This window comes from Colobus angolensis, unplaced genomic scaffold, assembly GCF_000951035.1.
Source record: "Colobus angolensis palliatus isolate OR3802 unplaced genomic scaffold, Cang.pa_1.0 Scaffold43, whole genome shotgun sequence".
NCBI classification, from domain to species: Eukaryota; Metazoa; Chordata; class Mammalia; order Primates; family Cercopithecidae; genus Colobus; species Colobus angolensis.
The window spans coordinates 3,844,208-3,855,902 of NW_012117710.1; positions in this window are offsets into that span (position 1 = coordinate 3,844,208).

Consider the following 11,695-nt stretch of genomic DNA (forward strand, 5'->3'; position numbering starts at 1 on the left):
AATAAAAATAAATAAAATTAGAATTGAGAATTAAAAACTTATCAAGAGTAGTTGGAATAGTGCCTGTCTTCTTCATCTTGTCATACAATATAAGATGGGCCTAGCATCTTTTCTATGCCTTGGTGAATTTCCATACTCCTTTCTAAGTTTGGGTCAGTTTCCCATATTTCATCCTTTGTCCTTTCAGTGAGTTCCATTAATGCGAAGTTGTTTTGCTGGCATCACTTCCTCTGGGACGCCTTCCTTCTTTTGCTAATTTATGTGAGGCTGACTTCACCAAGTGCCTGTGGCTACACATCTAGTGTCTCTTAGATGTCCTTTGTGTCTCTTAGATGTCATTCCCATAGTCAGCTATTTCTTCTCTAAATGTCATTTATGTTTGATTCAGATTTCACTTTGAGTTTACCAGTGTTTCGTTGCCGCACTTTCATCTTTGCTGCCCAATTCCCTCTTTGGATTACCCATTTTTGTAAAATGTCATGTGGGTTAATCACTGTGAGACATGGAGGCACCATAGCTATATGCTTTGCTGTCTGTGTATGAACTCAGATGCACAGTGACCAATCACTGACAGGCTTTGAGAGACGTGACGTGATTGGTCATGGATCATGATACACATCTGTTATTTACTCAGCGATCAGTGCACTGAAGAGCTAATGGTGAAGTTTCTTTTATGTAATTATGATTGATTAATTTACCATAGTAACTGACATTTGAGTCTTATTATTGGCAGAATGATATTAATTAAACTGTGGTAACTGAAATTTATGCATCTCAAAGCTGTGCAAAGCAAGGACTGCAAGTATGTTATCACCATTTTACAAAGTCTTAAAGGTTAAATGGCTACATGCATCACATGGCCAAGAAATGGCAGAATTACATTAAAATAACTTTTTAAATATATTTGATATTTATATTATAAGGAGGCACAATCTCTTGATGCTTCTGTCAAACTAAATTCTTAGGGAGTTCAAATATAAATGGATTGTCTTCAGAAAAAGTTATCAGCATATGTAATTAGGTCCATAGCCCTATATGAACTCTGTCTGAGCTTAGCTTGGACTGACCATGTAAGATTGCCAAGATTTGCATAAATATCCAATTATTGTAAGCAGCTACTGAAAGCTAGCAACACACCTGACCTCATTTGAGGTTATTTTTGGGAATGAATCAAGAGTCCCCAGCGTTGGAGTGAAGAAAGGACCAGCCCAGAACAAATAAAAAAATCCCTGAAAAGGAAAGGAACATCCCATAGTCAAGTGGAGAAAACTGGTCTAAATAGTTAGCAGTGGAGATATTGAGATATCTGGTTAGGATAAGAGATCAGCAGCAGTGGGTAGGGATGTTAATGACTGAACCTTAAGCTTCACGGATTCAGGAATAAGTTCAGTTAGTTCTCTTAGGAATAAGTTCAGTCTCTGCTCAATTCATCTGGCCAGCTGGTAGTCAGAGTCCACACTAAGTAGTCAAATTTGAGTGAATCTGTTGTAAGATACAATCCAGCTTCTACAATAATGAGAAGGCTCAGTTTGGAGCATCTGAAATTGTTCAGGGTACAAGAGAACTGAGATACAGAAATGGACTAAAATAATAGTTGTGGATCGATGAAGGCTGAGAAAAAAATACGTTTAAAGAAAAGGAGGTTTTTTAAGTGCCTCTAAAATGCCAGGTCTTCTAGATTACTTTTACTTATTAATAATGTAATTCTTATAAACATCTTGTTAGTAGGTGTTATAGTTGTTATTTAGAACTTTTCTGAGGTTATAGAGCTAGTAAGTAATAGAGTTGGGATTTTTGTTGTTGTTAATCCAGGCCCTTTTAAATATGTAACTCTGAAGTGAAAGATACCAGACTCAAACATCATGAAAAGAAAGTTATTTGGGTAGTGCATCTCTCGTTTTTGCTCTTGCAAATCGTGTTGTATAGATGTTGGAATGTAATTTTCTGTAGAAATGTTTGAAAATGAATTTGATACATACCCAGTCCACACTGCAAAAGCCTATTTATTTTTATTTTTATTTTTTTGTCAGGGTCTTGCTCTGTCACCCAGGCTCACAATTTCAGTTTACTGCAGCTTCGACCTCCTGGGGCTCAAGCAATCCTCCCACCTCAGCCTCCTGAGTAGCTGGGATTACAGGTGTGCGACACCATGTCTGGCTTTATTTATTTATTGATTGATTGATTGATTGATTGATTGATTGATTGATTGATTGACTGACAGGTCTCAGTGTGTTGCCCAGGCTGGTGTTAAGCCCTGGGCTCAAGCAATCCTCCTGCTTTGGCCTCCCAATGAGCTGGGATGACAGGCATGAGCCACCATGACAGATAAAGAGACACATGTAGAGACTCATAGAGATGAGACTCATAGGCTTTGGGGCCTATTTTACATGCGTATCTGTGTCTCTCTATCTGTATATACATCTCTTTCTGTACTAAGTAAAATACATGCAGTCACTGTGTGACATATTACATTTCAAGTGCCAACTTGGGAATGGTGGAACTTTGCCTCTCACCTTGAGGACAGCCCTTCTTTGCAGCACAGTTGATGACTAGGAGGACCGTAGGCCTGTGTTTACATCTATGCAGGAATGGCATTTGCCTTCATCTCCACATGCTCCTAGAGAAGGAGCCATTTCAGCAAGTCGGTTCTCACGTATTCTAAATTTGGTAATATTCTAAATTTGATGCACTCTAGGTGCAGTTTCTCTGACCATATCAATGTTCTTAATTTTTTTTTTGAGGGGAGGGGACTGTGTCCTAATCAGTAATTAAGGTTATTTTGATAACAAGTGTTAGAAAAATGCTAATTCCAAGACTACAAGGGTATTTCACATTCTGAATTCCAGGTCTCCCAAGGGACTAGGGGCTGGAACTCCACTAGCTGCTACTCAGAAGCTTCGTCTGCCTCATCTGTCTCTGCTTTTACCTCTGTGACCTAGAGGTCACTTGAAACAAGCTTCCTCCTGCTCATCAGCTTCATTCCTCTCTTTCTGATGACTGTCTTTCTCTAGCCATCTGAGCCTCCTGTCCTATGTGACAGTCTCAGCTCATGATTTTCCATCCCCTCAGTTTCAAGAGCATGTCTGAGACCTGATTCCAAAATCCCAAAAGGCAGAGTGACGTTGACTGACCCAGCTCGAGTTAGTTAGGTGTCCGTGGCTTGTTAGGAATCTATCACTAGTACAATTGTTTGCTGCCCTGGGGTCTGAATCCTGCCTGTGCACTACCTGCTAGGGCCCATGCCTCTGTTGCGTGGAATGGAGCAAGGATAGGGGCTGCCTGCAGAGCTGTGTCACTCACTCGTATTCAGCTTTCCTGCCTCTGGCTCTCTGTCTTTTACCACTTTTTGTTTGTATTTTGAGTGGAATCTCGCTCTGTCGCTCAGGATGGAGCGCAGTGGCTAGATCTTCTTGGCTTACTACAACCTACGCCTCACGGGTTCAAGTGATTCTCCTGCCTGAGCCTCCTGAGTAGCTGAGACTACAGATGCGTGCCACCATGCCTGGCTAATTTTTGTATTTTTCGTAGAGACGGGTTTTCACCGTGTTGGCCAGGTTGGGCTCAAATTCCTGACCTCAAGTGATCCGCTTGCCTCAGCGTCCCAAAGTGCTGGGATTACAGGCATGAGGCACCACACCTGGCTTTTTACCACTTTTAAACTAAGGAAACAATGATCACCACACATGCTCTGCTTCCAAACTATACTTTCACATCCAAAGTACCCCCAGATCTTAAAGTGCTACCAAAGAGCTGTGATAGGAAGGAGGACCCAGGGAGACTTACTTGGAAAATGTGGGAGTTTTTTTTTTTTTTTTTAAAGCAAATTCATCTATTTTAATTAGCCAGAATCCTAATAGCCTGCTGATTGTTTTTTAGATGATTACTCTGAAAACATATGCATTGGTGTGGTCTATGAATAAGGCTCTTTTAGTCACATTCTCTGCTGCTTCATTGTAATGAAAAATACCAAAGGTGAATACCAAATCAATTTTTTTAGTATTGTACTTGTAAAGACAGTCCATGAAGTGGTGAATGGGAGAATCAAACTTTTATGGTAATCTTTTATTGTAATCTACTTTCAGTTCAGTCAGAGACGCAGCATAGCCTGGTGGACTAAACGAGGATGGGGAGTTTGGAGCTCTGAGATATGATCTGTTTTGCAACGACTAGTTTTGTGACTTTGAGAAAGGATGTTAACCCCTGTCTGTGTCTTCATATGTAAAATGGGATCTACCTGATAGAAATATAGGTGCATTCAGATTTGAGCAAACTGAATAATAAGATCTCACATAAATCAGGAGTGATTTTTTTTAAATAGCCAAAGCCTGCGGTTTATAAAAAGATTCTCCCTAGAATTCCTTTAGGACCTAACCTTTTCTCAAGTACTTAAACTCTGATTAACAAATGTTAAATTATACATCCCAGTTTACAAAATATACCCGTTGAATAGAGTGAGACAAACATGACTCTTTGTCTCATAGAATTATGACGAGAACTCAGTGAGTCTGTGTGAAATACTTCATAAACACAGCTTTGCAGGCTGCGGTAAAAAAAAAAAAAAAAAAAAAAAAAAATCCCCATACCTGAAGATTTTGGAGTGAACCTTTTCCAGGATAAGAATGACATTAGTGCCAGCTGTGCTGTATTTTGGCTATCATGATGACATCAGTATCATCAAATTGGTCGTGGCATTGGGAGACTGGCACCATGTCATCCTGCCCCAGTCAAGAATGACTGTAGGCAGTTTCAGTTTATCTGTTGCTACTAGAATTTTGATGTAGAAGTGTCAAAAGGTTGATTGTACTATGGAAATCTTATTCCTAGATGTGAATTCTCCAGGGGGCACAATATCCTAAAAGCTAACGTGTAAACAAGCTCCAAGGATTAACATAGTGGGAAGAAATAGTAGTTTGTTATATATTCACGTTGAATTTAGGTAACTATTTTAGTTATTTAAAAGATTACTACCAAAGGGAAGAAATATATTTTGCTAGGTTTTGCATAGAAAAACCTGTGTCTGGCTCGAGATAGTACTTGAATTTTAATAAGAACCCAGGTTTGCTGTCTTCCCAGTGTCGACTGTACCCTGCACTGTCATGGGAGAGTGTTGGTTGATCGGTTGTGAAATAGATGGATACCCATATTTAAGTTGCTTTTGAAAGAGTCAGTTTCCCTCCACAAATACGGCAACAAAATTTTTTTATAATCCACAAATACAATTTTTCTCCATCTAAAAGAAATTTCTCCTAAACCAGCCTGAAAAATTGCTAAAAGGAATACTGCCATGCCACCTTTTCTAGGAAGAATTTCATGGCTGAGCCTCGTTGTTGTACAGATTCATAACATGTTGTTACTAACTTGTAAATATTCATTTACAGAAGAGAGTGACTAGAATCTTTGAATTCTTTTATAGTGGTGTTGAGGTTTCTATCCAAGTTACATAGTTATTCATTTTAGAGGAAGATTTTCTCAAACAAGGATTCTTCGTGATTGCAAAACCTATCCCCAGAGATTCCAGTCAACATAATTCAAGCTGACCAGTGGATTCTAAGTGTGACAGTACAGTGTTCAGCAAGTCCAGGTGAAACCAGATGGAGGCCAGAGAATGTGCCTGGCTTCGCCCACGTTATCTGGTTATCTGCCCCAACCCTCAGCTTCAGACAGCTTCCAGTGAATGTTAAACCAGGCTGCTGTAATCTACACATGCTTTCACACTTCAAAAGGTGTATGTTAGTTGATACTTGGTTTAGTCATTTCATCTCTTGAGAGGAGGGGTTGGTTGAAGTAGTTTTTATTTCCAGTAGTATTTTATTTTATTGGATGAAGTTGTTTTTATTTTTCTCTGGAAGAGGTAAGGAAGGTTCCCGGATTATTGTATTTGGTTGGTAAACTGTCCTCTATTTCTTTCTCTTTCTCTGTCTCCATCTCCTCCTTTTCCTCTTTCCCTATTTCTTCTTCCTCTTCCTTAGGTTTATATAAAATAGAAACAATTTTCCAGCACAATGATTAAGTGAATTGCAACATTAAAGACTGGCTGGCCAAGAAATGATTAATCTTTATATGGCAGGCTTTAGGGACCAACATCAAATACAAACATGTTGGAAATCTTTTTGTCATTCCAGCTGAACTGATTCAGAAAAATTTTAAGAGCAATAGTCAGTGCTTGGGGGAAAAAATAATACTATTGTAAATTTGAGAAGCTCCCATCTTTAACATGGCTCTTGTATATCACAAACTTGACAACCTTACAGAGTACATACATCCTGTGGTTGACTTCAGAAATATGTGTTTTAGACAGTTTTACATTAAAGTCATTATATTTTAAATATAATGATTTATTAATAAGTTTAACTTTTGTTAGGATACTTGGCATATAACTACCACAATGCATGAAGAGGGAAGTGTTAAGGATTTTCATCCCACAGATGTGATGGTTTAAAGTAGTGTTCCATTTGTGCAGTTAATAGAAGGAAGTGCAACAATGAAACAGAAACAAGGCAAAATCTATTCATATGGGTCCATCTTATAACCTGTTCTTGCTGGTAACTTTGGCATATTTTGTGATAATTTTTTTTTTCCTTTCTTTTTGAAGACTCAGTAGCTGTACTACTCACTCTACCAGACCAAAGAGCCAGCATGATGGAGAGAAGAGTAGGAACCCATGTTTTAAAATTCTTTTAATGCAGATAAACATGTCAACATGATTTTTCTTTCATCAGGAACCTGTCAGAGAATTTCCACCTTGTTTGCCTTGGTTTTGGTATATGAGGTGGACTTTTTACTTAAGTGCCCTCCCTGTTCATGTTTTGAAGCTATGTGCCCTGGCTATGCCACTGTGGTTTATCCTGAGGAGGTTTGCACAGCTCGAGTGCCAACCACTTCTCTTGGAGAATCCGGAGTGTCGTAACTACAGCTAACATTTATTGAGGATCCTGCATGTTTTTCATTTTAATCCTCACAGCTCCTCAAGTATTATCTCCATTTTGTAGATAGGGCATCTCTGGCTGAGGCTGAAAGATGTTAAGTAGCTCACCTAAGGTCATTTTGCCAGCTAAGTAACCAAACTGGGGTTCCAGCCCAAGCCAGCTTCACCCCGTGTGGATGGTTTTAGCCAGTTCTCTCGATTTGCCTCCCAGTGAGGTGTGAGTTGTTGCCATCATTAACCCAGGCCCACCTGCTTTTGGGGTTCAGAGTTGGAACCATCTGCAGGGAAGTCTACATAGAATTACGGGGGGCGGGACAGAGCACACCCGAGTGGAGCCTCCCAAGACTCCTCATTGAGCCCAGAAAACTGAGATACAGGTTAGAATTGGCCCATTTCATCACAATGTTTCTTTCATGTTTTCTCATCTTACAGGTGATTTTTCTGGAGGAAAGATGATGAACTAAAATTTTACAACAGTTTTTGAATACTTTTCGTAACTGTCAAATCTCCATCTGGATCCCATTAATAAGATACAAAGTTATATCCCAAAAGTATCAAATTAAATAATTCTTATTCTGATCAGTTCATTGCAACTTGTTCAGCTTCAAATAAATTAAAGATTTCATATTCTTGTGATTCTGAATAATTTTACAAAAGTTTCTATTTTTTTTGAAATATTTTCTTTTTCTCATTATTTATGAAAGATAGTGATTGGGGGAAAGCAAAATATTAGGCATTAAAACATTAATACTGGAGATCTATTCCAGTGTGATTACCAAATCCACCTATTTTGATAATTACAAAGGGGGCTGCCCTTTTTTTTTTTTTTGGAGACAGAGTCTCGCTTTGTCGCCCAGGCTGGAGTGCAGTGGCGTGATCTCGGCCCACTGCAACCTCTGCCTGCTGGGTTCAAGCAGTTATCCTGCCTCAGCCTCCTGAGTAGCTGGGACTACAGGCGCACGCAGCCATGCCCGGCTAATTATTGTTATTATTTTTGTATTTTAGTAGAGAGGGGGTTTCACTGTGTTATCCAGGCTGATTTTGAACTCCTGAGCTCAGGCAATCCACCCGCCTTGGACTCCCAAAGTGCTGGGATTACAGATGTGAGCCACTGCACCCTGTGGGGGCTTTTGAAGAGGAAGTGAAGGGTAACTCATCTGTATCCTACTTTACGTGCCCCACCCAAGTCCAACTCCCACTGCCTGTCTTCTAAGGGGCATCTTGTGTCTTGTTCTCTGCTCTGCTCATATTCAGCCTCTGTGGCCCTCATGCTGTCTCATGGATTCACAGTGATTACTCTGAAACTTACATTTCCAGCCCTAACCTCCTCTGTAATCATTTGTTAACAACAAGATTGTGTTAAAGGAACCAACAAAGGTTCTTTTATTAGATGTAGTTGAAAAAGCAGAACTGTTGCTCTGGCCTAAACATTAGCTTTGTAGAGGTTTAAATTTTGTTTAGAAGTTATAAATGAGCTTAATATCGTGTGACTTGCATGATAAGTTATTTTAAAGAGTTTAAATCCATGATTGTTCAAAATAAATGTGTTGTTTTATTTTCAATATAATATGGTTCTTAACTGTAACACTAATGAACGCCGAAGACATTTTTAAGATTCATTCATGTAAAGTGACTTGATGAAGTAAGGTGACATTTGATGGACTTAGTGGAAGTTTAGACCCAATTTGCATTTTAGTGGTGTTTTATGGCTGACTTTAGAAAACTTTTTAGATAGGATTTCTTGGTAAATTAAAGGATTTAGAGGGATGATTATGAAATAATTGATTAAAAAGTGTGCAATATTGGTTTTGATTGAACTTAAGCTTATATGGGTTCAATTTAAAACCTAATTCAATACATTTTAGAGTTTATATTTCCCCAAGCCTCTTTTGCTGTAGTAATTTTGTCATGCTTGTCATTCTAATCTAATGATTTAATGTTTGCAAACCTGAATAAATTTGTATGCAAGGAGTTTTGCTGTATTTTTAATCAATGAAGATTGAAATTTGGCAACTGAGATGATAAATGAAAAATTTTAAATAGAAAATGAAAATAATGATTATACTTTGGAAAGTACTCTTATTAATGTTCTTGGCTATGAACCATGTAATATTTTTCTCTTCTTTTTATCGTGTAATATTTTGAAGGTGACTGAACCTTAAAAGAAGTAATTACCACTAAATCGTGAAGAATGTTTAGATTAGAACAGATTCTTTGTCCTCACTCTCTCCCCCTTTCCCTGAAATCTGTAGTCTAGAGTTGTAAATAAGAGCCAGAAAAATGTTAAACTGCTTTTAAAAAACTCATCTACCCTCCCCAAGTACCTACATAGACAATAGAATGTTCTATAATGAAAGTGTATCTTTACCTCATTATTTATATATTTTATTGAGCAAAAAATGTAGAACATAGAATGTCTAATGGGTTAGTCACAATACAAAAAATTTCCTGGGTTATATATCTAAGGGGCAGCAGCTCCTCCTCTGTCAGTCCAGGAGAGCCTGGTCTGATTTCACATTGCTTTTCTTTCCACATGATCTCATGACACTAAAAGACGATTAATACATTTTAAAAGTCAATACGGGACATTTTATTGTAGTCCTTCACCTTTATTGTTCAGTGCCGTTCAGGGGTGAAGGGAGATATTCCAATACAAAAAATATGTCTGAAAACCTGAGTGGTAAGTAATAAAAGTTTTTTTTTTCTTTTAAAAATTCTTATAAAATTGTTATTTCCCAGATTTGAGGGGTGGACTTTGGGGTGGAATAAAAAAAATGAGTGTAATCATTTGTAAGGACAAAATGTGAGTTTTTATAGAGAATGTTTTAGCATAATATCACAAATGTTTTGTAGTATACACAGAGCAATCTGTAAAAAAAAGATGTGAAAATTTACAAGACCAGCAATCCTCTATGTCATGTGCCAGCAGTCAAAATTATGTGTGATTGGCTGGGTGCAGTGGCTCACACTTGTAATCACAGAGCTTTGGGAAGCTGAGGTGGGAAGATTGCTTGAGATCAGGAGTTTGAGATCAGCCTGGGCAACAACAAGACCCCTTCTCTACAAAAAATAAAGTTAGTTGGATGTGATGGTGTGTGCCTGTAGTCCTACCTATTTCAGGGGCGGGGTAGGGATTTCAGGTTGCAGTGAGCTGTGATCTTGTCACTGCACTCCAGCCTGGGTGACAGAGTCAGATCCTGTGTCTACCAAAAAAATAAAATTAAAAAATTAGATATGATTAAGGATACCAAAAAATTATTCAGATACCTTAGTGGAAGCTTTGGCTGAATAGAAGTTCCATCTTTTGAAGTGCTGAAACCAAGTGAAGGGATTACATAGTTGACATCTCGGAAAGAGAGAACACAGTGGTGATGAGAATACTCCCCCTACATTTGTGTATGAGCCTTGGAAGTTTCTTTTACACTCTCTCATTTAATCCTCTAAGACCTGAGACATTGTTGGGGCAAGTGGAATTATTCTGCATTTTATAGATGAAGAAATGGACTTGGAAGAATTAAGTTATTTACAGCTAACCTGCACCCCCAGATCTCTTGACCTAGCCCCCCTGTGCCCTGCCTTTGCCCCAGAGTGCTTTTAATGTGCTGCATTGCATGGTCTTTTTATTCATTTTATTTTATGCATCATAGTTAACACTAAACTGAAAGTTTTCTGCTAAGATCTGTATTATTTTATATTCCCAATGAATATGACTTCTGCATAAGAACTAGTGTAATCATTTTATAGTATGTGCCTGTCATCCCTGATAAATCTGTCACCTTCATGTGAAGACAGAGAAAATAGAATATGCTGTGTATTCAGAATAATTTCTGCTTTACCATGACGTATGCTAGATTCTAACATTTATATATGAGAGAGGCTTCGTAAATGTTACGTTTTCTGTTGCCGTGATTTCCGTGTTATCCGTGCTGTCTGCACAGTGAGGACAGCCGCATAGACACTGCCAGTCTCATGAAGTGTCCATTGTGAAGGCTCATGTGTCAGTGCTGCTGATGGCATGGAAGAGTTGGTCAGTATGGGCTCTGGAATGAACGGTGTCTGGCTTCCAATCTGGGGCTCTCACTTAGTGGTGTGGGACCTCTCGTCTCCATTGCCAATGCAAGTTTTTGATTCTTTCTTTCCGAATTAGTAAACTCTTCACCTTTCTGTCCTTGGAATCTTCTCTTTTCACTTCAAACAACTCACCTATCTTTATCCTGAAAAGGTTATCCTTTACTAAGTTCCCTCATTGGCAGTAACCCTGTTTTCCCCTTTCTATTATTATTATTATTTTATTTATTTATTTTTTTGAGATGGAGTTTCACTCTTGTTGCCCAGACTGGAGTGCAATGGCACGATCTTGGCTCACTGCAACTTCTGCCTCCCAGGTTGAAGCGATTCTCCTGCCTCAGCCTCCTGAGTAGCTGGGATTACAGTTGCCTGCTACCATGATCGGCTCACTTTCGTGTTTTTAGTAGAGATGGGGTTTTACCATGTTGGCCAGGCTGGTCTTGAACTCCTGACCTCTGGTGATCAGCCTGCATCAGCCTCCCAAAGTGCTGGGATTACAGGTGTGAGCCACTGTGCCTGGCCCCCCTTTCTATTATCCAACATCTCAAATGTGCCGTTCATCACATTTTTGGGGTGGTGGTTAGACACAATGTAGTTAACCTATTTAAATAAACACTTTGTATTTCCCCTGAGTGAACATTTCATCCAAAACCTGTGTCGCTTTCTTGCTTAAAAACCAATAAAGCTAATGTTTCTCAAGTC